This window comes from Cygnus atratus, chromosome 8 (genome assembly GCF_013377495.2).
Source record: "Cygnus atratus isolate AKBS03 ecotype Queensland, Australia chromosome 8, CAtr_DNAZoo_HiC_assembly, whole genome shotgun sequence".
NCBI classification, from domain to species: Eukaryota; Metazoa; Chordata; class Aves; order Anseriformes; family Anatidae; genus Cygnus; species Cygnus atratus.
The window spans coordinates 20277700-20301205 of NC_066369.1; the positions used below are offsets into that span (position 1 = coordinate 20277700).

Consider the following 23506-nt stretch of genomic DNA (forward strand, 5'->3'; position numbering starts at 1 on the left):
AGGTCTTCATCTCACAAGTAGACCAGGACATCATGAGACCAAACTCTATTCACCAGACTTCAGTTTTATGAAAGGCATAATCCCTTTGTTAATCAAGTTCAGAAAATAAATGTTTCTCTTTGGATATATCATAATAGTTACCTGGGACATATTTTTCCCTCATCCTATATTGTCTGAAATAGTACATTTTGAGAAGTAAAATGTTCTCAAAAAAAACAAAAAGTCAAAGCTATTAAAAAAATATAAAAAATCACAGTGATGTTTAATTTTGCTCAGATTTGGTGTAAACAAATGTGGTAGTCCAGGTTTGCACAAATACTTTTCAAAAGATATTTAAATTTATGCATAATCCATAATATTTTAGTTTTGTTTTTTTTTTAAATGTTTATGGTCATGCTGAAACTCCCCTGAGAAAAAAATAAACACTCTTTAAAACAACCTTTTAGCTTAAATATAAGTACGAAATTGATCCTCTTTTTTGCTCATCCTATACAACTTTTCCTTGAGAAGAAAAGTCTTGAATTGTAATATGTGAATTAACACCCACAGAGACAAAAAGTAAACACAGTGGGACCAGAAATGGAACCACCATCCGCAAGAGGTATACAAGTGCAAGCCACAATAAATAAATAAATTAAATAAAATAACGGAAAAGGTTAGTGCATCTGTTTTCTCAATACAATAAAAGGCACCACTCTTTATTGGTCACTCCTTTTAGAAATACTTTTGGCGGCCAAGTTTTCTCAACTGTTGAATTTAATAAAACCAGGGGAAAATGGCATTTTCAAAGTTCGCTTATTTCTCAAAGAGAAACGCAGATGTTCAACTCACCACAAACATCAACATTTTGTTTATTTTACAAAGAGCTTGAGGAATTCACGTCTCTCTTCTGGAGTCACGTTGTACGCTCCTTTATGAGACGACTCCCACTGATGTCAAACTCTCCTGGCTTGTAAATTTGGCGTGCCGCTAACTGCGCTGCACTAACTCCGAGAAGGATTGTGAGGTTGCGGGACTGCAAACAAGACAAAACATGCCTTCACATCCACACACAGTACTTGCCTAAAAAAATAACAGCAGGCAGATGAAAGAAAGAACTAGAAGCTTTGCAGGAGGCTAAAACTTCTTTTGCTGCTACAAAGCACAAATTCTTTTTTCAGCTTCCAAAATAAAATTCTGTAGCAATTCTGAGTTATATAAGTAGAATTATCCAATATCAAAGTAAGTCAAAAGGCATGAAAAAGGTGAGAGCTGTAAAAAGGCAGACAAATTTGCCATGATATTTCCCCTGTTGGAATCTTTGTGACTCTTTTCTTCTGTAGCTTTTACTCTTAAAGTCTTATTGCAAATCAGTGTAGGAAAAAGCAGGTCCTAGTTACTCTGCTTCCTTTGGAATAATTGCTTCTGTTCTGAGGCCAGAAATATATGAATGGTGCATTGTACTTGTTTCTTTATTTGTTCCTTCAGCTGGGAACCTTGAGCCACAAAAAAATAAATACTAAGTCAAATGAAAATGTGAAAGGGATTTTCATCATTTAAAATAAATTAATAAGTTGGTCCATGATCAGGAAAGCCTTCAACTCTTCCCAGTATTTCTGCACTGGTTGAATATTAGGCATTATTCCTGCTGACACATACAAATGAGGTGATAACACCACTTCACAGCTGTGAAGATCAGTTTCCTGGATTAGGTTCCTAATTCATGTACAAAGGATCTGAGAATAAAGCAGACCTTAGTCTTAGTGGACACACCGTTTCAGGCAGCAAGTGAATGCATGCTGGAACACCATGAGCTTTTGGTTTTGCTTTGCACATAATGGAAATGTTGCTTAAGAGTTGTTGAGCAATCTCCTGTAAGGAAATTCCCGATTATGAGAAACCTTTTCCTAAGGGATTTTCTATGTTTTGGAAGATGTTGTGATGTTTGTGAGGTGTTTGAACTGAATGCTTGGGGGTGGGAGTTAAGACTATTTTGTCTGAGTGCTTCGTTGTTTTGTTTTTGTTTTTTTTTTGGGGAATCTTTCTGCACTGTAAGCCCAATAAATAGTTATTTCCCCATTTTTTCGCCCAAAGAGAGGTAGCTCCTGTTTTCTTATTTCCTCCTTGGCTGCACTGATAATCCAAAACCCAGCATAAGGTTTGTATTTGTGCATTGCACAATTTCAGGCACTTTTGGGATGCCACCATATTGTAGCTGATTCAGAAGCAAATGAAGTCACTGGGAACCTTTTCCCTGCCCTCACTGGGGTTTGGGAAGGCCTGTGAAGATTATTTTATTAATCTAGTAAACTCCCCTGTAAAAGTCATCAGAAAAGTGGAAGCATACAGGTATTAAGATTGCACATTTCATTTCATAAGGATACTAGAAATAATGACAGGTTCACTGTTAAAACAGCTAACAAACTGAAGGGTAAGAAAGCACACCTCAGTCAGTCTTTCTGGTCCTCTTTCCAGTTCATCTTCTTTTTGGAAACTATTTTTTTTATATATATACATTTTTTAGGGTGGGGGAGTGTATTATAAAGCAAATCTATTTCTGAGAATCATCCAGCATGAAAGTGTTTAAAAGAACACACTTCCATTTGGTCTGACAAGTGTCTCCTCTCAATGTGGTTTATTCTCTGCTTACCACATCTTAGAGTGTCCAATTAATGGCAATTTAATAATGACAGTAAGTTGGCAGCTATTTTTATACAAAAACTGTGAAACATTTTTGACTTCTCAAATTGTTTCCATCACTTCTGTTCCTATAGCATCTTTACTTTCCAAACGAGAGTATAACTGATAAAACAGTGAATAAAACTTGTCTACTTAGTAGAAAAAAAAATGCAGTGCTGCAATCTTTTGGTTACACACTACCATAATCACCATCAATTAGAGGTTGCTTTCTAAAGCAAAGACAGGAGTAAAGTATTCTCAAGATATTCATGAGTTTATTGCTGTAAAAGGAATTCTCTATATAAATACAAAACCATGAACATTTTCTCTGTAGTCAGTAAAGTTTCAGAAGCAACTTTAGTGTATTTGTATAAGGATATATGGAAAGGAATGCTCTAGGCAACAGAATCATAGGGCCCTTGAAAATATATAATGTTTTTGTTTTTTTTTTAAATTACAGACTCACCACTGGATAATTTTTGATCCTTGGTTTTGCATTTCATTCTTCACCATATAAAACTATTTTATATTTTACCATTCCCATAAAGAGTTTTATTTTCTGAAGTCTTTAATGATCTATCCTTAAGCTGTTTGGGATTTAACATGTGCTCACGGACGTGTACTACCAAAAGCCTTGAATGGTGAGTTCTCTGATCCATGCAAGTTAAATGCAACACATGGGTAGAGTTAGAGATGAGAGAGAGAGGGAATAAGCACATGCTCCACATTGGCTTTGCCTTTACGTCAGCTGATGAGCAACTACTAAAACTGCAAGATTCTGCCACTGCTCCAGCTTTCTCAGAGTGTAAATACATCCACAGCTGTTTCAGTTGGGAAACCATAACACAATCTATGCAAAGAGCACAGTTTACAAACAATTTAGTGGCTGAATGAGTATATCTCCTGAATTATCATGCCAGCTGGAGTGTTTCAGAAAGTGTTCAGGAAGACGTACAGAAAACTATTTCTCTTTCTTAATTTCAGTGAGAAACCAAGATGAGAGCCTCCTACTTCTTGGCAGCCTCTTGATAAGCAGCAGAAGAGATAAAAAAAGAAATTGTTACAACGAAGCTGTGGTCACATGAGATTCTGTGATCATTTCTCTAGTTCATGCTATCTACAGCTGGAATTTCACAATATAGAGATAGAACATGTCCTTTCCTGCTCAAGGTGCAGAATATTTTCCACTTAGCCCTTACCAATATTGAGTCCACCATGTACCCATGAGGTAGCCCTGATTCACCTAGAGAAGACGTGTGTATAGTACATACATCCTGGTTAGCTAGTTAGGAAACATTCAGTGCATAAAACCATTTATATCATTACAGGGCCATTTAAAAGAACTGATCAATGCCAAAAGACATCCCAAGGCTACCTTTTTACTGTACCTGGAATATGATGGAATTGAGTTTATTACTGTTATCAAAAACATATTTTAAGTTAGTGCCCAAAGGCACTAATCAGTAGTGGAGATCCTTGTGTTGGATGGTACATAAACACAACTACCTGCCAGGCTTATAGTCCTTTTGATCAGGACTTTTTTATTTCCTTCACAAAACTATAGAATGCAATATATTAACTAAACATTTTTGTCACTGATGAGGAAGCTGTGGCACAAAGGTCAGAAGAACCTTTATTATCATAACGACATAATAATAATAATGGTATTATTCAGCCAGCACTGACATTTGCTTTAATATACGAGTGTGTGTGAATTTGCTAGATTATTCTGCAGATTTCCTAAAAATGTCACTCTGCACACCAATGAGGCTCATGTTGGTTACCATTGATGCAATGGACTGTGCCTTCAGTGTGGAAATGAGCTTGACGATGTTGAATACCAGAAACTAAGCACTTCAAAATAAAATTTTCAACACTTCTAACTGCTCAAGTGTTACCTACAGTATCTCTCTCCATAGGTCTATAATATATCATCACTGAGCCAACAAAACAAAACAACTTACTGGTTGTTGAGTTTGTGGCACATCCCAGACTACGTCAGGTTTAACCACTGTGTCTCAGGTAACCACAGCTGACATTGCTGAACTGTCATAAACATGGAGTAAAAGCTTCCCAGGTGCACAGCTCCAGGAAACACTAAAAACAGCTTAGGATAAAATGGGGAAAACAAAAGACCCGTTTGCAGCTGTCAAATCCCTAAAGAAGTCTACAGCCCAGTTTGAATCCTCTCCCTTAACCACAGCCCCAAGACATGGTCTGGGCAAATTATTTTTTCTATTACTGTGTTTAATACCTGTTACCCCAGCTGAGAGGGCCTGTCAACTCTCCAGCCATCACTGATACAAATGGACTGACTGGAGCTTCCAAGCTTATCCCAGGACTTTATTCAAGCAAACAAGCAAACAAACAAAATCAAAGCAAAGCATACAAATATACCTCATTATGCTTCTCAAGATCTCCCCTATTCGTGGTCTGTCTTACATCAGCTTGACCAAAAGTAAGGGTTTCGATATACATGCACTGATGCATGTAGACAGTTTTTGGACAAATATTACTCATGGTTTTCCTGTCAGTTACTGGTTTAATATAATCTGTACTGCTGGCACATAAGCATTAGCTCATCTCCTTCACCATATACTTCCCTCCCTTTACATCTATGATTCAGGTGCCTCGAAGATTTTGGCTCATTTGCTTGCATTCGTAACAGAACAAAGACAGCATCCTCTTCTGAAATGTACATCAGTTATATGTATTTCATACAAGAATTTCTTGTACAAAGGGTATTTGAACCTGTAAAATTTGTGTTCCAGGTGGAAACTCTCTTCTTAAATAAAGTAAGAGCAAGATTTGACTGTTCATAGACTAGGGCATTTGAAATTGTTTCTTTTAGTTTTACTCGTTTCCCTCTGACCTGAGACAAGTAAGAGGTAGCTTCAGAATCTCAACTAATCCATAAATTTGTACCACTGCAGAGCAAAACTGCTCATGTTGGTTGGTGTCTGAGAATTAAAAGGAAAATGGACATTGCTCCACCTATGTCCCTCAGAGAACATTGGTTTTGTGGAAACCTCTTCCTAGACACCTTCTTCTGAAGATTTGCTGAGAGTAAACCAGAAACATGAACACAGAGTTTTAGACCATGCTATGAATTCACAATGATATACAATTGTCTAAGAACAAAAAACTGTCCAGAAAGAAAGAAAGAAACAAAACAAAAAATATTTTATAAATAAATAATTAAATAAGCTTGGGAGGACTACAAGCTGTTATTTAGTCCTTTACCCTGCGCACTAGCTCCATGGTGACTCAAAGTGCTCTGTCTCATCTCACAACACTTTCCCAGCATCTCCTGGAACTGCTTCTGTAAGGTATCCCAGTCATGAACAAATTAGTTCTGACCTTACTTATTTTAAGATATTTTAAACTGAAGTGTTCTGCTGTCAAAAACAGAATTTCAGCCATGAGCTGAATTATACCTACCACCTTCTACTTCTCCATCTTTTAAAAGATGAAGGCCTGCCAACTTCTAGAAACCAGTTGTGTCAGGAAAAAAAAAAAAAAAGGGAAATGAAGGTCTGAGCATGTTAGTCAGAACAGCATGTAGTCCTTCCACAAAGACAGGGTTGTTTCTTGTGTCAACTTTAGTGAACAGGAACATTTTTTACATAAACCTATAAACAAACTATTCTGACAAATTCAAAATCAGTGAATTCTACTGCATCAAAAGGATGGCATTAATATGGGACTATGAGGGAAAAGGAAAAGAAATAAAATGAAGAAACAGAAACAAAACCGCAAAGCAAACAGGGGAATAAGGAAGAAAATTACAGTCAGAAGATGAAGTATTTTGTATTAGTATATCATGTTTGTTCCCACTTTTTCTGAGCAAAGCAAGGTCTTTTGTACTTCTTGGCAGCAGTGCCTGCAGAACTGCAGTGCCTTTGTCAGAGCCAGGCTCCTTGGTGCTGTTCAGTATTTTGGGTGGGAACAAGATGCAACAGCAAGAGAAGGGAGGGTAATGGCAGCTGACTGAGCATCCTGCACTATGACAATCCAACGCCTGTGAGCAACCCCAGGCTGCCTTAGATTAGACTGCTCCCTGGCCTTAATCTAACTCAGAGGCTGCAGCCTCTGGAGCAGAGTATCGACACTCATAAACACAATGATTTTACTGTTACAACACAGGATTATCCCATATCTTCCAAAAGCACATTTGGGGCTACTGCTCCCTCGTGTGCACTCTCTGTCAGCATTGTGTAGCAGGCTTCGCTGGTAATGCACTGGGAGTGCTCCTAACGCAGAACATTGCACAACAACATTCCACTTCTGTGGTACTGATCAGATGCCAATTATGTATCATTAACTATTGTGTTTGGATAGTAAATCGGGCAGACTTAGCTAAAATAACACAGCTTGTTTTACTAAGTTTTTATGTAAATAAAGCTATTGTACTGTTCTGATTCCATACTTATTGCTTCTCCCTATAGGCCAGATTCTGCTTTCGCTCTACTCAGTAAAAACCAATTTCACAAGTTTTCATTAGTTTCACAATGTACATTTCACAATATACAATACTCACAAATTTGACCTTTCTCCAGCCATTTTCTGCAAAACTTCTCTCATTCTCTATGAGATATAGCCATTTCTTCATCACTTTCCCTGAAGGCAGAATAAAAAAGACACAGATCATATGTCATTCACTCCCGGATATAAAAATGTTTTCCTGTTTCCTAAATTCAATGTTGTGACACATCAAGGACCCAGAAAGATGGTTCATGTTGTTGTGGGCTATCAAACGGCAAACAGAGTTCCAAATCAGCCAAGCTGTGGATACATGGCACACCAAGAAACTTTGTAGCTGAGCAAATGTAGATCAATGAGAAATGAAATACAAATAAATTTAAATTAGGAAGTCACTCAACTAGGAACTATTACCAAACCAAGAATGTTCTCATACATTTCCAAAAACCAACTGGCATGGATATCTAATTCTGTACTGGCCCCTTTCTCCAAATCTCAGCTGAAAAAGCTGAAAAGCCAGCATAGCTGTTTTTTGGAGGGGCTGCCTATATTTACAGAAGTCAGTGGGCTGGATCAAGCCAAAGAGTACAGACTATGTCGTTTGACCAGAGGACCTTCCTGTCCAGATTTCAGTAAGTACTGCCAACAGCTAGTTAAGAAAGCATGTTGCAGACTTATGAATGTATTCAAGAAACACAGCATAAAGAAATATAATATCAACTGACTGTAAACACTGTGACTTTGAATCACATAGTTTGCACATCTAATAACCATGAAGAACTTCCAAGTCAAAATAAGTATTTCAAAATTATTTGTCAGAGACATCGGAGAAACAAATAAACATGACAAAAACAGTTTACATTTGTCTTATGCTATACAGAAGATTACTGAAGGTGTGGCAACCTAACAACTTTGATAACTGTCCATTTGTATATACTCTTGTGGCAATAGGTCATTAGCTTCTTATTCTATGGGCACAGCTTTCCAAAGTAAAATTCTGCTTTTAGAAGTTTGATGATGGAAATGGAGAAGACAGATCACAAAACACACAGCAAAATTCTTCATCTCAAAAGTAAACTCAAAATTGCAAACCAAGTGACCATTCTAGGAAATGAACAGGACTTGGCAAGAGCAATATTTATAACTGTGAAGTAAAATAAGACCTCAGGCAGACTCTGCTTTATATCAAGAATCATTTGTCCCATTTGTCCACTGACAAAAATTGAACATAAGCATTGCATTAGTCTCACTCAATCTACTCATAAATCTCATGACCTAAAACTGAAGCATGTTTAGTCAAAATATTTGCCACTTGAAGGGGCTGTTGGGATGTCTCCAACAGACACTTGGATGCATTCTTCAAGAAGAAGCATGGGTAGACATCCTCTGTATATATCATTCGCTAACAGTGGTGGAAATACCCCCAAAATCATCAAAATATGGTTAGTAAGACTCATTGTAAATGCATGCAGAAAATCATTAATGACAAAAATAAATGTCTGTATGTTTTAACATACCCATTCCCAGATCATCACACATCAATTCAGAATGACCATTACCCATATGAAATATAGAATGACTTTAATGCCTATTCCTTTCTATTCAAACACTTTCTCCTTTTCTGACCACCAAATCTCCAGTAATTTCACTTTTAAGCTGTTTCATGTAATTCATTTTCCATATAATTCATTTTTTTACTTCTATTCACCATTGATAAGCTTTTAATTTCCTCTTTCTATGCTCCTCCTGTGTTTTGTCTTACATTACAAAAAAAAACATGCTACACTATGCCACGTACAAAACAGTAAATGCCTCATACAAACACAACTTGAGAGGGAATAAGCACCTTTTAGAATTAACCTTTCTGACAGAACAATCTTTCCTGTGAATGTTTTTCATTATGATTTAGGTCTTTAGGCCCCAAATAACTTAGATGTGTGACTCCCTTTAAGTCAAATTTATATCAAGAGATGATCTTGCATTATACCTGGGTGCACTTTGCTACATTTCTTGTATAGACAGCAATATTGACAGAGGAAGTGTGATGATTATCAATTTTACTTATGGTGTGTCAGGTACAGGATCTTCTGGACACCTGTTCACAGTCCTACAGCAATTATAGCATGTCATGCTGAGCAATATATGAAGTATCGCAAACTATTCTTAGTGCTATTTAGCAGTTAGGAAATATGGAGTCATATATTTCCAGGTCATTCTGGGGATTTCAGACAGACCCATTTAATTCTGGTTTGCAGCTAGAAATTTTAGCATATCCCATGCTCAGATGTAGTATTTTTAGCAGATCTAATAAAAACATTCCCCTTTAAATATGATATTTCTGAGTTGGGGATATTACATGGCAATCTGAGCCGCATTAAAGTAGAACATATGGCTGACATGTTTGTCTCGAGAAGAACAAATACTCAAATATCTTTGGAAATTTCTTCATGAACAATGGAGAAAATAGTTATTTCAAATCACAGGATGAAAAAGGAGAAAAACAGGAGAAAGTTCAAATTTAAATTAATCTAATCCAAAATAAATGTTAACACCATTTATGGCTCCTGGATGTAAGTGACAAAGACAGCAATGCACACAGTATGTTGTTAAATGCTAGTGAATATTTTTTCTCTGAAAACACTCACCTGTATGCAGCAGGAATTACACTCATTTCCTAACACACCAACCTGAGCATCCTGAGTAGGCAACAAATAGCTTCTGTGTAGTCAAAAGCTTAGTCAAAAGCATGCTACAAACTACCATGTACTAAATGTCTGGAAACACCTGCTGTATCTAATATATTGTAGCACAAGTTTTACTCCAGAAGCCTACAGAGCACAGAAGTCACCTGAGAGCTGAGACAACCTTTGCTGCAGGCAGCTGCTGTATTTCTGTGAACCTCAGTTGCACAACGTCTGCTTGCAAAGCAGCCAGCTGCAGCTGACTACATTGCTTAGAAACCTGGTGGCCAAGGCATTCTGGAAGTAGGAGGGAAGGGTGAACAAATAATGTTGGTAGCTTTACCTATATGCTGGAGGTGTTGCTACACACTGAGACTCCCTGTGATGAATCTTGAGAATTTTTGGCTGATAGTGATAAAGCAGTTGAACTGGAAGGCAGTAAAAAAGTACTAAGCATTATTATATTGTCCAACTTTGAGAGATTTACAGAGCTTCTGAACTGACATTGGTTAAAATCTCTTATTGTAGACTTAGGCAAAGAACCCCATTAGTGTTTGGAAAAAATATCTGTCCCTTAAATATGTTTTCATTTTGTTTGACAAATGTAATCCTCCCGCGCTGTTTTGTTGCAATGAACAAATGAAACTGATGAAGCAGAAAGAGGCCCTTTTCATTAGGAAACTTGGAAAAAATTTCAGCTGAAAAAAAAGTAGTCATTCAGACAGCGTAGTCAAAACTCCTTTTCAAAGTATAAATAAAACTGAGAAACAGAAAAGGTTAGAATGGAATTAAAACCTAACAAGAAAATATAGCATCCCTACCTTTATAGTATCTATTAAATATAAATAATATTAAAATGCATTAATTTTATGAATGTTTTTTACTAATTGACTGTATGTGGATTTTTTTTTTTCTAGTGGAAGCATGTGTAAACAAAATCCCAGACTCAGCAGAAACATCCGTCTGGATCCCACACTGCACAAGGCTGAAGCTGGATGTTCATGGTTGTGTAGGTTTGTGCAGAACAGAAGACAGTGCCAGACGCAATTGTATTCCTGAATTGGCTTTCTCAAATCAGACATTTGCTTCTAATCACAATTGTCAAGCTGTAATAAAAGGAGAAAAATAAGAGATTTTAAACAATGCAACATGTCTATGTAAAAATTTTCTTTTACATCATAGAACCTTACCCTCAAATCCTCCCAAATAAAAGAAATCAGAACACCTCAAGTTTTCAGCTGCTGGTCAGAATAACCAGTTGCGTACGTTTGCTACCAGGCAAGTCATTTTTCAGTCTGTGCCTCTGGTACATGAACTGGAACTTTCTCAAGTAACTTTTGAGACAGAACTAAAGGTGGCTGTTAGCTTTGTATTCTTGTGTGCTGAAAAGTTTAGAGTTAAACTTGAACAGAGAAAAGGATCGAAAGCAACAAGTACTCAGCAACAAGAGCATGTAGCAGTAAATGGAGGACTATGATCCACTCAAAATACTTGGCCATGAAGAAGTACAGACCAATTAAAGGGAAATGATAATTTTAAACTGTTACACTTTTTATTTGCATTTTTCTTACAACAAAATGAACTAGTGAACTAGTGTGGCTTAGGACCTTTCCATTCTGATATCTGCTAGAAAAGAAAAAAATAGAAGGGAGGGGAGGGGACGGACAACATTATGTAAAAGTAATTCAAACATCAGGTGCAAAACTTAGAAAGAGCATGGTGAAGTTTCTTCAGAAAGGCACCTGTAGCAGAGGAGAAGCCAGATCACAGTTCATTTGCTTCACCTTTTGCTGCTCACTTCCATGCCTTGTAGTGGTAGAAGAATTCATTCCACCAGGCACACATCCTAGTATATACAGCTTCTCACAATATCCTCATTGCAAGCACCTGGGAAATAAGTAACTCACTTGAACATGGAACAATTGTAAATTAACATATAGTAGCCAAGCACAAAACTAACATGCTAATAACTGTTTCCCTGTCCCAGTTACTGAATTCCTGAGGGCAAACAGAATAGCTTAGAACTGATGAAGTCTGAAGGCCACGTATGAATCATTCCCTGTCTCTTGAGTATCCTGAGTCATCTTCATTGTGAACAAAACAATGTTATTTATTTATTGCCCATCACTGTTAGCATCTGGGTGCCATGCAGAGTTTAAAATCAATATGCTGGCAGGCAGAGCAGTACAGCACAGGCTTGTAGACTATGTCAGATGGTTATTAGATGTCCTTGTTAACACCCACTTTTTGCTTTGCTTTGTCTTCTCCTTCTGCTGCTGTCACTCTGGCAGTTGCAGTAAGTTGCTGAATTTGCCCTTGCTCTCCCATTGTTTAAGATTCTGTGTAAAATCTGTGACTATGCAGAGCTGAGAGCTCAGCCTTGGAGATAAGCAGAAAGCAGCAGCTGAGAGAAAATGTTACAGGATTTCTTGGTAACATAGCTCCAAGTTCTGCCATTGTGATCAGCTACCATTTGCATACAGTCAAAGCCAGTTGCCACTCTCTATTGTTTCCATATGTATCATTCACATGTATTTTAAAGTGAACTGAGTTCTTGGTCAGTGATTTCCAATCCATTTACTTTTCACCATATAATCCCATTTATGCATTTAGTCATTCATGTGATTATGTGAGGAGTAGAGAGCTGTTTTTTCTCTAAACAAGTCCTACATTTCCTTTGGCAATGCTCCTCTCCTATGTAAAAAATGAAAACCACGTAGAGAATATTTTATTTGCTAAAAAAGGCAACACTCCATACCAAGAAACTATTTCATGAGATTTTTCAAATTTAATATCTTATTAACCTTTATTTGTTGGATTTAAGCTTCTCAGCCTTCAGATTTGAAGTCATTTAAGATACACACTTCAAAGGTATGGATGTCTTTAAAAGATGTCCTAAGTATTTGCAAAAAGCACACAGCAATGAACAATAGGATGGTAACCACAGTATTTCTGATACTTCTTGCTTCTAGCAAATCTGAAACATAATAATCTCACCAGCATTCAGTAGCTCACATACTTGGGGTATCTGAATTTTGGAATGTTCTACATGAATATTTATGGTTTGTTACCAGAACTGCTCAGTCCTGCTGAGTTTAATGGAAATCTGTGAGTAAGTATTATATTCAAACACATCAACAAATTTCCCAGTTAATCACACATAGGCATACACACACACACAAAAAAAACAAACAAACAAAAAAAAAAAACACTCAAAGCACTCCAGACTGGAGGCCTGTCAAAAAAAATTTGGACCTTAAGTCATTGAGTCCTCAGAAGAGACACTGACAACCCACAAATATGAGGCCATTGGAAATGCTGTATATGCAAATAATGATTCCTCACACAGAAAACACAAGAAATCTTCCTAACAATTCTGATTTTCAAGCCTTGAAATCAAACAACTATTTGGCAAAACCAAAATTTCAACAAAAGAAAGAATCCTGTGAGATTCACAACAGGATTTTTTTGCCTTTTTTTAAATTTTATTTTTTGTGTACTTCCTCACTCTAAACCTTGTGTCCCCCTCTTATATTTTATTACAGATAACTAAAATCTGAAGGATTATCTAAGTTAAGAGCTTTAAAAGGGCACCCAGAAAACTCATAGCTGGAGGAGCCCTGCCCTGAGATTCCTGTGGAGAAATGGCAGCAATTTGGAATGGGACTGCATTGGCAGATAGCCCCCATTACATCTCTAATTTCTATTCCCTCGTGGATACATCATTGTTTAACTTCCCTCACAGAGAGGAACACAGGGCTCTAGTTGTAGGATTTATTTGTTTTTAAAAACTGCTTCTGTCTGTATTTAATTACATTAGCACACAAATTGTGCTGTCACCTGGAGCAACTGTCACCCTATCTATTGGTCCTAAAGGCAACAAAGGGATAACTGGTTGGAAACAATATTTTCTATAACAAGCTATTAGGCAAGGACAAGAGAAAAAGAGATTTCTCAAGAATGCAGTTACATTATATGGTCTCTTCCATCCCTTTATCAATGTGAATAAAATACAAGCACATCAAATGAAGAGCCTCCTGACATAGCCAGTTGCTTCATGCAGCGAGTTCTCACTCTCAAGCAGGCATCAAAGCAAGGGGTACTACTGTGACCCAGTTCTAGATGAGTAATGTCAGCAAGAAATGCTTTGTCAGTATGTCAAATAATTAAGCCATTCAAACTTCCACCCAGAAACATAGGGGGAAATATTATATGACCTCTTTATTTAAGACATAGTTACTCCATGTTGCTGCACTCCAAACTTCATCCAGGAACTGGGGAAAATGGAATAAGTTAGAATGGTAACAGAATACATATGTAAATAAAGTATAGGGTAAATTTTTCCCAACAATTCCACTAACTTTGCTGGCAACCCCTTTCTGTACACAAGCAAGACAGGCAGTGGCAGAGAACTGTTCCTATGCACATCTCCATCCACCAGCTTCCTGCTTCCTTTCTAGGTACTTCCAGCTTGGACCAGCAGCAAACAACATAGCTCAAGGGTTTCTCTGCAGTTGGGGATCCAGTTTGTAGAGAGCTGCATGCTTTGGTGCTACCACCTTGTCTAGTTTCTTAGTTCATTAAGGAACTGGGCAGAGGCAAATTTTAGAATAGACTCTTTTCTGCAGCTGCTTCATGCATTATCATTTGGGATTAGCAGGTCTAATACACTCATCCAGTATTAAAATAATAACAATAAATTAAAGGATGATAATAAAAGGGGAGAAAACAATCTGACTTCTTCAAAATGAGCATTTTGTCATCTCCTTCAACCTCCGTAATGCTTAAGGGGAACATCATCCTCAAAATCCAAGAGAGCACATAGACATATTCATATATAGTTATGAAACTATAGTTTCAGAGCTACATCACGTTCTGTCATAAACACATAGAAGCAGACAAAAATTGAACACTGATTGCCTGAAAAGAAGAGGGAAAAAAAAAAAAACGGAAAGGAAATAGGTTACTTGGACCAACAATTCAAAATTTATTTTCCATTCAGTTTCAAGTTCAGGCTAAGGAAACCTCTCATTAGAGACATCACAAAGTAAATTTTATTCTTTCTTTAAAAAGAACTTCCTGTGCATGACAAAATATGCCAGACCTTTAGTCACTCACATATCCTGTTCCAGCAGTTTGGGGACATTTTCCCTTACTGTCATTTAAAATTCTGATTATATTCAAAGGAACGATATTGTGACAATTTTAATTCATTGGTTTCCAGACAAATATGTTATATGGCATACCAAAAAGGAGGAGAAAAAATAAAAATTACCTGATGTAGTAAAGGGAAAGAATTACTGCTACAGGTATAAGTGAACTGAACCAAAGGCACAGACAGGAAAATTAATGTAATAAGACATTGTTAAAAAAGCTTGATGATCCCCCGAAGCTGATCTGGCAGATCTTAGTGATCTGAGGTGAATTTTCAAGTGAAGATTTATTTTGAAGGTTCTCAGTGAAAATTTTCCCAGGGAAGAGAAGATAAGGTATTTTTGCTAATTTGTGATAATACCAATGCTTGGTATTATATGTGATAATACCAGTGTTTTCCAGTCCTCTGAAATATCTGAAATATCCTCAGACAACACTAATAAGCCAAACAATTGTATTATTTTATGGGAAAATATTTTAATGTTTTAGGTTTATCTAAAAGTTTCCACTTTATTTTGATCTATACTTTGTAAAGTACTCTACTTCTCTTAAATGACAAAAACAAATCTAGAATTTCCATTTCAAAAATGTTAAAAAGGCAAGCAACTGGCAAGAAGCAGACTCATTTCAAATTGACTGCCACTGCATTTTTAATTGCATGCAAATAAGTGAAAAAATGCCTCATTATTAGCATCTCTGCATAGAGCATGCAGTTTCTGGGACGGCATATATATGGCAACTGCACAAGGAAACGATCAAAGAGCTAAACAGATCTACAGTAGGGTGCTCAATTACTCACTGAAAAAGTGTGATGTAAATTGGGCTGCATGAGCCACATGTACTGAGAGCTTGGCTCAGACCACATCTCCTGTTCAGGCACTGTTTGTACTGAAACGTAATTAGTTTGTTATATCACTAGTCTTCTAAACACTGTGTGTCCGTTACAGAGTTATGCCCTCTACACTCAATGTTCTTTTATCTTTTGTGCTCTCATTCTTTATTACGAAGTCCTGAGCACTGCATTCCGTCTGTGGACATCAAATATTATTTGTGTTATGTAAACCATAAGAGCAGGTTCAGTCCTTTCTGCATTCACCTCATGATCTATGGATCCACTCACATATAAATTACTACTGAATAGTTTAGTGCTTTGTGCTAGAGCACCTATCCTGCCTTTCAAAGTGGATATCTGAATGGATACCTAATATGCAATTTGCAAACTTATGCAATATGGTAGGTTACATAAATAAGGAAGAAAAAAATGAATTTAAAGGAAAGGTAATCTAATCTAAAACATAAATTAATATAAATAGACATTTTAGCCATCAGTGGACAAATCAAAAACCTTAAGCATATAATGTCGGAAGTATTTTATACATGGAATTTGAGTAATTTATATAAAATATTATCATATTACATATCATTATAGGATGCCACTTTAAATTGCTTAGAAAGTTTAAAGCCTTTTATAACTAACTAACTAAATAGAATCACTGAGTAATTCAAAATTATTGTCCTTTTTCTTGATTTCATATGAAAAAGACAAAAATGACATAATAACACATGAAAAGTTTGACGGAGGCCTTAGTAATGTGAAGGAAAGAATGCTTAGGAGTTTGTAATTCCTCTCTATCTTTAACAATATAGATCTGAAGCTGCCACAGATCACCAAAAACAAAACCTTAGCAAACAAAATAGACTAGACGGTGTAGGAAGAAAAAGTAGCACAGGGTCACATTTCCGATTGATGCATTCAGTCCATATTTAGAATCACTTGACTTTGAATTAACAACAACAGTAGGCAGTGTATAGTCAGTTAATAGCACAGAAATTAAGTTGATTAGCATTGGCAGTATTTGATTGTGAAATGAAGTCATGAAATAGTGTTAGCCTAAGAATGATGGAAAACCAGGTAGTTCAGCACCAGAGCAAATGTCACCGGTCAAAACCCTGACAAAAATGTCAACAGTGTATCATCAGCCATGAGGACTGTACTACCTGAGAAGAGTAGCTAGTATCAGAAGAAAACAGTAAGTAAAGTTATCGTTCCTGTATACGACTGTTCTGCAGCATTTGTTTAGACATCTGCTAATAAAAGGCAAGTAGTCATGAAAAATGACTGCAAGGATATTTATGAAGTTTGCCTGGAGCTGGTTCCTCAGTAATTGAGGTGACAAAGGCAACTGAGAAAGCAATGAAAAAGGCAATGGATGCATTTATAAAGTGTATTAAAATTAAAATGGTTAATTAAAATCCTGAGGCTTCTCTGGACATTTCCTAATTCAGTCGGAAAAATTTATAATGAAGTGCAATTTTCTGTATTATTATTTCCTTCAGCAAAAAGGTTGTAAATAACACTGTGATACTGTTGTCTGCCTCTGTTTCATTCTTTGTTAGTATTTCAGTTTAAAAATCCAAGTCATTGCTATGCGCAGTAATAATAAAAAGATGTCTGTAAGCTGTAAGGTAAGTTTCCCTTTAAAAGAAAAATTCTCTCTCCAACTCCTATCAAACCATACTAAGGCCAGCTGTCCTGCAGCACCCTCTCGAGCCACTCACCACGTCTTGATCTTATTTACGCTGGGTGATTATTGATGAACCCATTTTCTTCTGATGAAAAAACTGCTCAGAAGGCATCATCCCAAACATGCTTCCATCAGGGGAAAGGGACTGAGATCTGCTTTTTGTGCTAATCTTCTTCCATTGCAGTGTCAGTGTCCAAGGTGCTCAAAGATCAGCGTGCACCTGTTCTCCCGCTGCTGGAGGGTGCTACACCTCACCACCAAATCCTTCCCCAGGACCAGTTCCCCAAATTCTAGCACTACCTTGGCACAAGTGAGACTGACTTGACGAGCCAAATCCAACTCGATCCATGTTTCCTGGATTTTGGACCCATTTCTCTGTCTGAATCAAGGCTCAGGAAAGAACTCAAGCTAGTGAAACATTTGTCTTGTTATTGCCTGTCTGGTTTAAGCAGCAATAAGGAAAGTGCTAATGACTATCAGAGCGGCCTTTCTGTAGAAGCACAGCAGCTGCATGTGGTACAGCATGCCAGTGCTGACTGTTACCATGGCCAGATAATTAGACGCAGCTGAGATGAATATACCCAAGATGCCTGTGAAGATAGCTGCGCGAACAAAATAACGAATCTACAGCTAAGGATCCAGAGGAGGATCCATGTGAATTGTACCTTGTGATTCCCAGTTTCTAGTACAGGGAACCAGTACTGGTATCTGACATGAGGATGCCTACAACATTATACTGCTCTTCCAGCCACTCTCAACCTGTGAGGACTTCTCCCTCATGACTAGCAACTCACAGCCAAACATTTGAATTTGGACAGACCTTTGAAAGGAATTAAACCCAGAGACTACATAGGAAGAACAATTACAGATTTTTTGGCTATCACGTTATTCTGCATCCAGAAATTCTTTGCAGAAATAGATGAATTCAAACAGTGTTTTCATAAATAACACTGAACAAAACAAGGAAAGCAAAACAAGGAAAGCAAAACAAAGACACAAGTTAGATAGAACTTCTTTGCTAGCTTAAAAATGTACATGTCCCAGATTGATTGGTTAAAGCTTCTTTTTATAGCTTCTAGTGTATTTTTAAATGGCAAGGGATCATTCTGCTGCTGTAAGCAGAACTGTCAGTAGAAGAAAGCAATCTCAGGTTCACTCTTTTCAATTAATTTTGAGCAGAGTACATTTCTGTAGCATGTTCTAACATCTTTGAATACAGCTGGGTAAATGCCAAGATGCTTGCTAATGAAAATTAGTTTCATGTTGCGTTCTGTACATATAGTATCATTTTACTTGGAGAAAACATTTTCAATCAAGATATCAACTTCTACAGAATCTTTTCAAACAATTTCAGCAAATGCGCCTCAACAGTCTGTTATAGGTTTGAGCTTTCCTTTCTTGACTTGAGGAGATATGAGCCCTCTCAGCTTTCAGTGCTGGACCATGGAGCCTGCAATATTGCCCACGAGTTCTCAGACCATTTTTTTTCCAGAAAGGCATAGCTTCACACCAAATTAAAAAGGAGACTCACTGAGAGACTAAGTAAACCTTGGACATACATTTCTCCACTGGCACCAACTCATACAGCACCTGCTCTTAATCATGCCAGGAGAGAAAAGCAGTGTAAATGCAAAGAGCTGAGCAGCATAATTGGGGCTGCACCAAATCATTATAGCATCAGCCTTAGTGAAGGAGGTGGACTTATACCTTCTTTCAGATCCAGCTGGCTCTGCATGAGAGAGAACTACCCCAGCTGCTCAACACCACCTTCCTTTTTGAGCACTGGGCTCTGCAGTGGGGCAGAAGCTTGCCTCCGGGTACTTCATAGTTAGTTTCAAGAAAAAATATTAGTGGCTAGAGTTACCGTGGCATGTTTACTTAATAGATGAGAAAGCAATCACATTGCCTGCTCCACTTGCCAGTGGAAGAAGTCGAAGCAAGAACGAAAGAGTTATAGGCCAGAGAGTTCTTTTACTGGCATAGCTGGACCAAGAAAAGAAGATTGTCTTCTGTAGGAGCAGAGATGCCCTCGATCCCTTCAGCATTTTTTCCCTTTGAGTTAGATCATAAATTTCATTTAACTCAACATTTACAACTTTCCCACTATCCAAACTGAAGTTTGAAATTGGATGCCTGAATTCAAGTAGGCTGTACATGCACCATGAGGGGAATTAGGATTCAACAAGCTGATGAGGCAGTGTCAGCTCTGGAGACAGCACTGGCTCCACCTGTGACAAACATGTGATTAGTGATGTAACACTGTCAACACAAAAGTAAATACAAATATTTATGTGTGCAGTTATTAATTTGATAACATATTCTTTGATCATAAAGACCTTTTTAAAAAATTCCTTTTTTGTCCAATTTTTAAATACTGTTGTGTAATAAATAACTCATAATTTCTTTTTATTCAGCCATACTTATTTTATTTTTTATAGCTTTCTGATATATTAGTAAGCAACTATTCAATTGGTAGTCAGAAAACATCATGTTATGAAGTCCTGTCCCACAGAGTAAAATGAACTTAATATATGAACAAAAGTTGAAAATAGTGAATGTGAGCCAAGGAAAACATTGCTGTTATGGAAAGAAATACAGACTTAGCATTTCATTTTTTTAATCCTTTTTCTCAAACTTAAAATAAATCAGAAAAGGGAATGTTCTAATCTAATCAAGAACTTACAAAGCATGTGCAAATCAATGAAGCAATTCTTTTTATTTCCAGTAGAGTGAGTACGAGACAACACAGGATGTGGAAAGAAATTCAGGAGAGACATACATAAATTACATGTTACATAAACGTTGCACCTAGAACAATATATAATGCTATAGCTTAATTTTGTTTGTAAAACACAGGAAAATAATGGCTGAAAATTACAGGCATCTTCTCTGGCAAGAAAAGATTATAAAATGACATGACTTCCCCACATGCTGCTCTTCTTGGCTAATACAGCAATAACATTCTACTCTTTTAAATGAAAGTGTCTTGGACTTTGCCATTTTATTTATATTGCTTTAAAATCTACTTCCTAATACCAAAGCATCAGAATATAGCAACTGGCTATAGTACTTATGACTGGAGATTTGTTGAAGACCACAATCCAATGAACCAAATCCTCTGGGCAAAATTTGACTCCGACCAATTCAGTAGGAATTCAGTAAAACTGAACTCAAAAGGCAATTCTAAAAACCCCATGAAAGATCAATATATATAGTGTGTGAAAGACATACATATGTGTTTCAAAATAAACAATGCAGATGCTGGAGGGTTCAGGAAATTGCAATGAAATGCAGAACTGTGGGGATCAAGGCATATTCAAGTCAGTACTCATTATCACATGAACTTTAGAAAATGCTTGGTCATATAAGTACTTCACTTTGTAAACAAATGTTCCCACTGGAAAACTACCATCAATGGCACTACAGTCTGAGGAGAGAGAGAAGCATCAAAAATGAATTATCTATCAGTCACTAATCGAAAAATAGATATTGTGTGGGAAAAGTGACAATGTTCTCTAAAGACGTCTGTACCATGACTGCCAGCATTAAAGAAAAAATAAAAATAATTTAAAAAAAATGCCCAAGTCTGTGGTTGCAAAGCAAGCTTCCAAAGCGCAAATAATAATGTGGACCTGAAAAAACAACTCAGGACCAGTTTGTTATATCAGTCTCAGCACAGAAATTGTTTCTTTCTTACTACATAAGGCATACATAAAAGGAGACAAATGATCCCTTTATGTATGTCTGTCCTCCTGCCTGCTGTGGCCAGGATCCCATGATGGTGTCAATAGATGGAGCTCTCTTTGTTTCAAGCAGGAGAGTCAAGTTAGTTTTATAATTTCAAACTTCATCCATGGTCAGAGTAGGAGAAAATTGTATTGTACCTATCTCCGATGTGTTTATAGTGAATCTAGGACTAGAGATCAGGTAGTTTTTATCCTAATGCCTTTCAGATATGCCAAGATCACAAAAATATAACCTTTTTAATTTAGTTACTGACTGATAACTCTTATCAAGGCAAATCAATGCCTTTCTTTGCTTGAAACTTTAATTAACCTAATCTTAAACATATTTCAAAATCCCAGAAACAAGATGGAATGCTATGATGATTATGGAAAAAAGCCTCTTGAATTACACATATAGCAAAAATGGGCATCACACAGTCATTCCAAAATACTAGTATAAAACCCACACAGCAATGAAATGTAATTCAAGCCATGTGAAATCATAGGAACAAACCACAATAATTCATACACCATATAAAAAATTCCTACCATTATATTGGTTTCATCTCTACACAGAAAAACGTAGCTGGCTTTCTTAGAATTGCTTAATCCAACTACCACATTGCTGAAGATACAGACGCAAAGAGACATTGACATGTGCTAGCAACTCTTAGAGAATATAAACTCTTGGAGAGTATTGAATACATGACCTTGGTACTGACACATGACAAAGCATGGGTTACCACATCTCTGCTCTTATTTTGTAAGCTGTGTTAATTAGCTGAAACTACTTTGTGTACACAATGCCTTTTTACCTCACGCCATTGTTTTACTGGGTACACAACCCCTCAGACTGATTATTTGTGGTTACACTGCCTGAAACAGTCACAAAGTCTGATAGCCCTTGCTTTTTGCATGTAGCGTGTCAGAGGTATACTCCCAGTGTTATTAATATTGCCCCTGCTAACAAGCACATGCAGGAAAGCATTTGCAGGATGAGTAAGGGTAGCACAAAATGACAACACTGTTTACTGTTGTATCTCAACATGGACTTGTTGGCTCTGCTTTGGCTGTACACAAAGAGAATTGCCTGATCCAGTCATGAGATGTCATTATCATATTTTATCCACAGGCTGTGGATGCTGGCACATCAAAGAAGTTAGCAGACCCGAACTGTAATCAGCACCCAATCAGTACAGCTAAGTCCCTCTGGACTACTTACTTCACACTTGGGGAAAAAAAAAAAAAAGAGAGAAAAAAAAAAGGTAAAGACATCCCATTTTGGTCCTATTAACAAGTCTTTTTAGTAGTAAATTCAGCTTCCACATGCAAATGATATTCTGGAAAAGGAACAGGTGTAGTTTTACCTCTTTATAATGGATTTGGGAGAAGGATGATAACAGAGACACTTGCTTTGCACAGATGCCACCACCTTCTGTAACAGAAGGAAAATGATGGCATTGTAATCACTAGACTAATACATATTCCATGAAGTCTATTAACAGATAAACAGATACAAGTATAGGCATTGTTAGGGGCACTGCACTGGTTTCTGGAATGGGCCCTTACATCAACATCTAGTTTTATTAGCAATAATGGAGCTACATATAAACTGTGGAGTGAATTCAGCAGCGGAGAACACTGTCCACAAAGCAACATGCAATGTTATAATTCAGCTTTCTAGCAATATCACCCAGCATTTCTTATTCTTTCCTCACCTTTCCAGTTGATTATTTTAATCTCTGGGCAAATTGCCTGTCTAGGTATAAATCAGGTTACATCTCACTTACACACTAGGTTCATGTCCCCTGTCAGAAGGGGAGTATGGGAGTATTCACCTTTAAAATGTTCTCAGGAGTATCTGTTTGAAAACACAAATATTTCTTTCAGTATTTTTAGAGAAACATCTCCTTTTGATGCCTAAAAATTCATGCCATATAACCAAGTGCCCAACTTTGCCCCAAAAAGTTGTGTTCAGTAAAGAAGCCCTATAAAACCAACACCAAGAGAATGCCAAATAATATTAACTTCTGCAACTATTGGATCAATGAGTTGCAGAAAAATAATGCTCACGTAAGGTCATGAACTTCAGCATGATCCCAGTAATCAGCCGGGGAGGCACTGTGACTCAGAGATCTGTCTGACTCACAGCACCTCCTTGGCTTCCTTGCATTCTGGCATGTGGCAACTTACTTTTAGCCCATCACAATCACCCTGCATTTTCTCCACTTTTGGGGAAGTGAATTGAAAGACAGGGGGAAAAACTCAGAATACTCTCATT

At 37.1% G+C, this 23506-nt stretch overlaps 2 long non-coding RNA genes across 4 annotated transcripts in view; both read right to left on the minus strand.

The window, feature by feature from the left end:
* Positions 1–434: 434 nt before the first annotated feature.
* On the minus strand, positions 435–10520 carry LOC118243596 (uncharacterized). Its single transcript, XR_004777293.1, has 3 exons — positions 10165–10520; positions 7199–7278; positions 435–1015 (listed from the first exon to the last, which is right to left on the minus strand). It is a non-coding gene; the product is annotated as an uncharacterized LOC118243596 (long non-coding RNA).
* A 4-nt stretch (positions 10521–10524) lies between these two features.
* The window catches only part of LOC118243594 (uncharacterized), a 34196-nt gene continuing 21214 nt past the window's right edge, over positions 10525–23506 (minus strand). For 2 of the 3 annotated variants that reach the window (XR_004777291.2, XR_007708610.1), the window contains exons 5-6: positions 22593–22660; positions 20280–22453 (exon numbers count right to left, since the gene is read on the minus strand). This is a non-coding gene — a long non-coding RNA (uncharacterized LOC118243594). Of the gene's footprint in view, positions 10928–11605; positions 11709–20279; positions 22454–22592; positions 22661–23506 lie in introns of those variants that run through there. The other variant, XR_007708611.1, reaches the window with a different exon arrangement.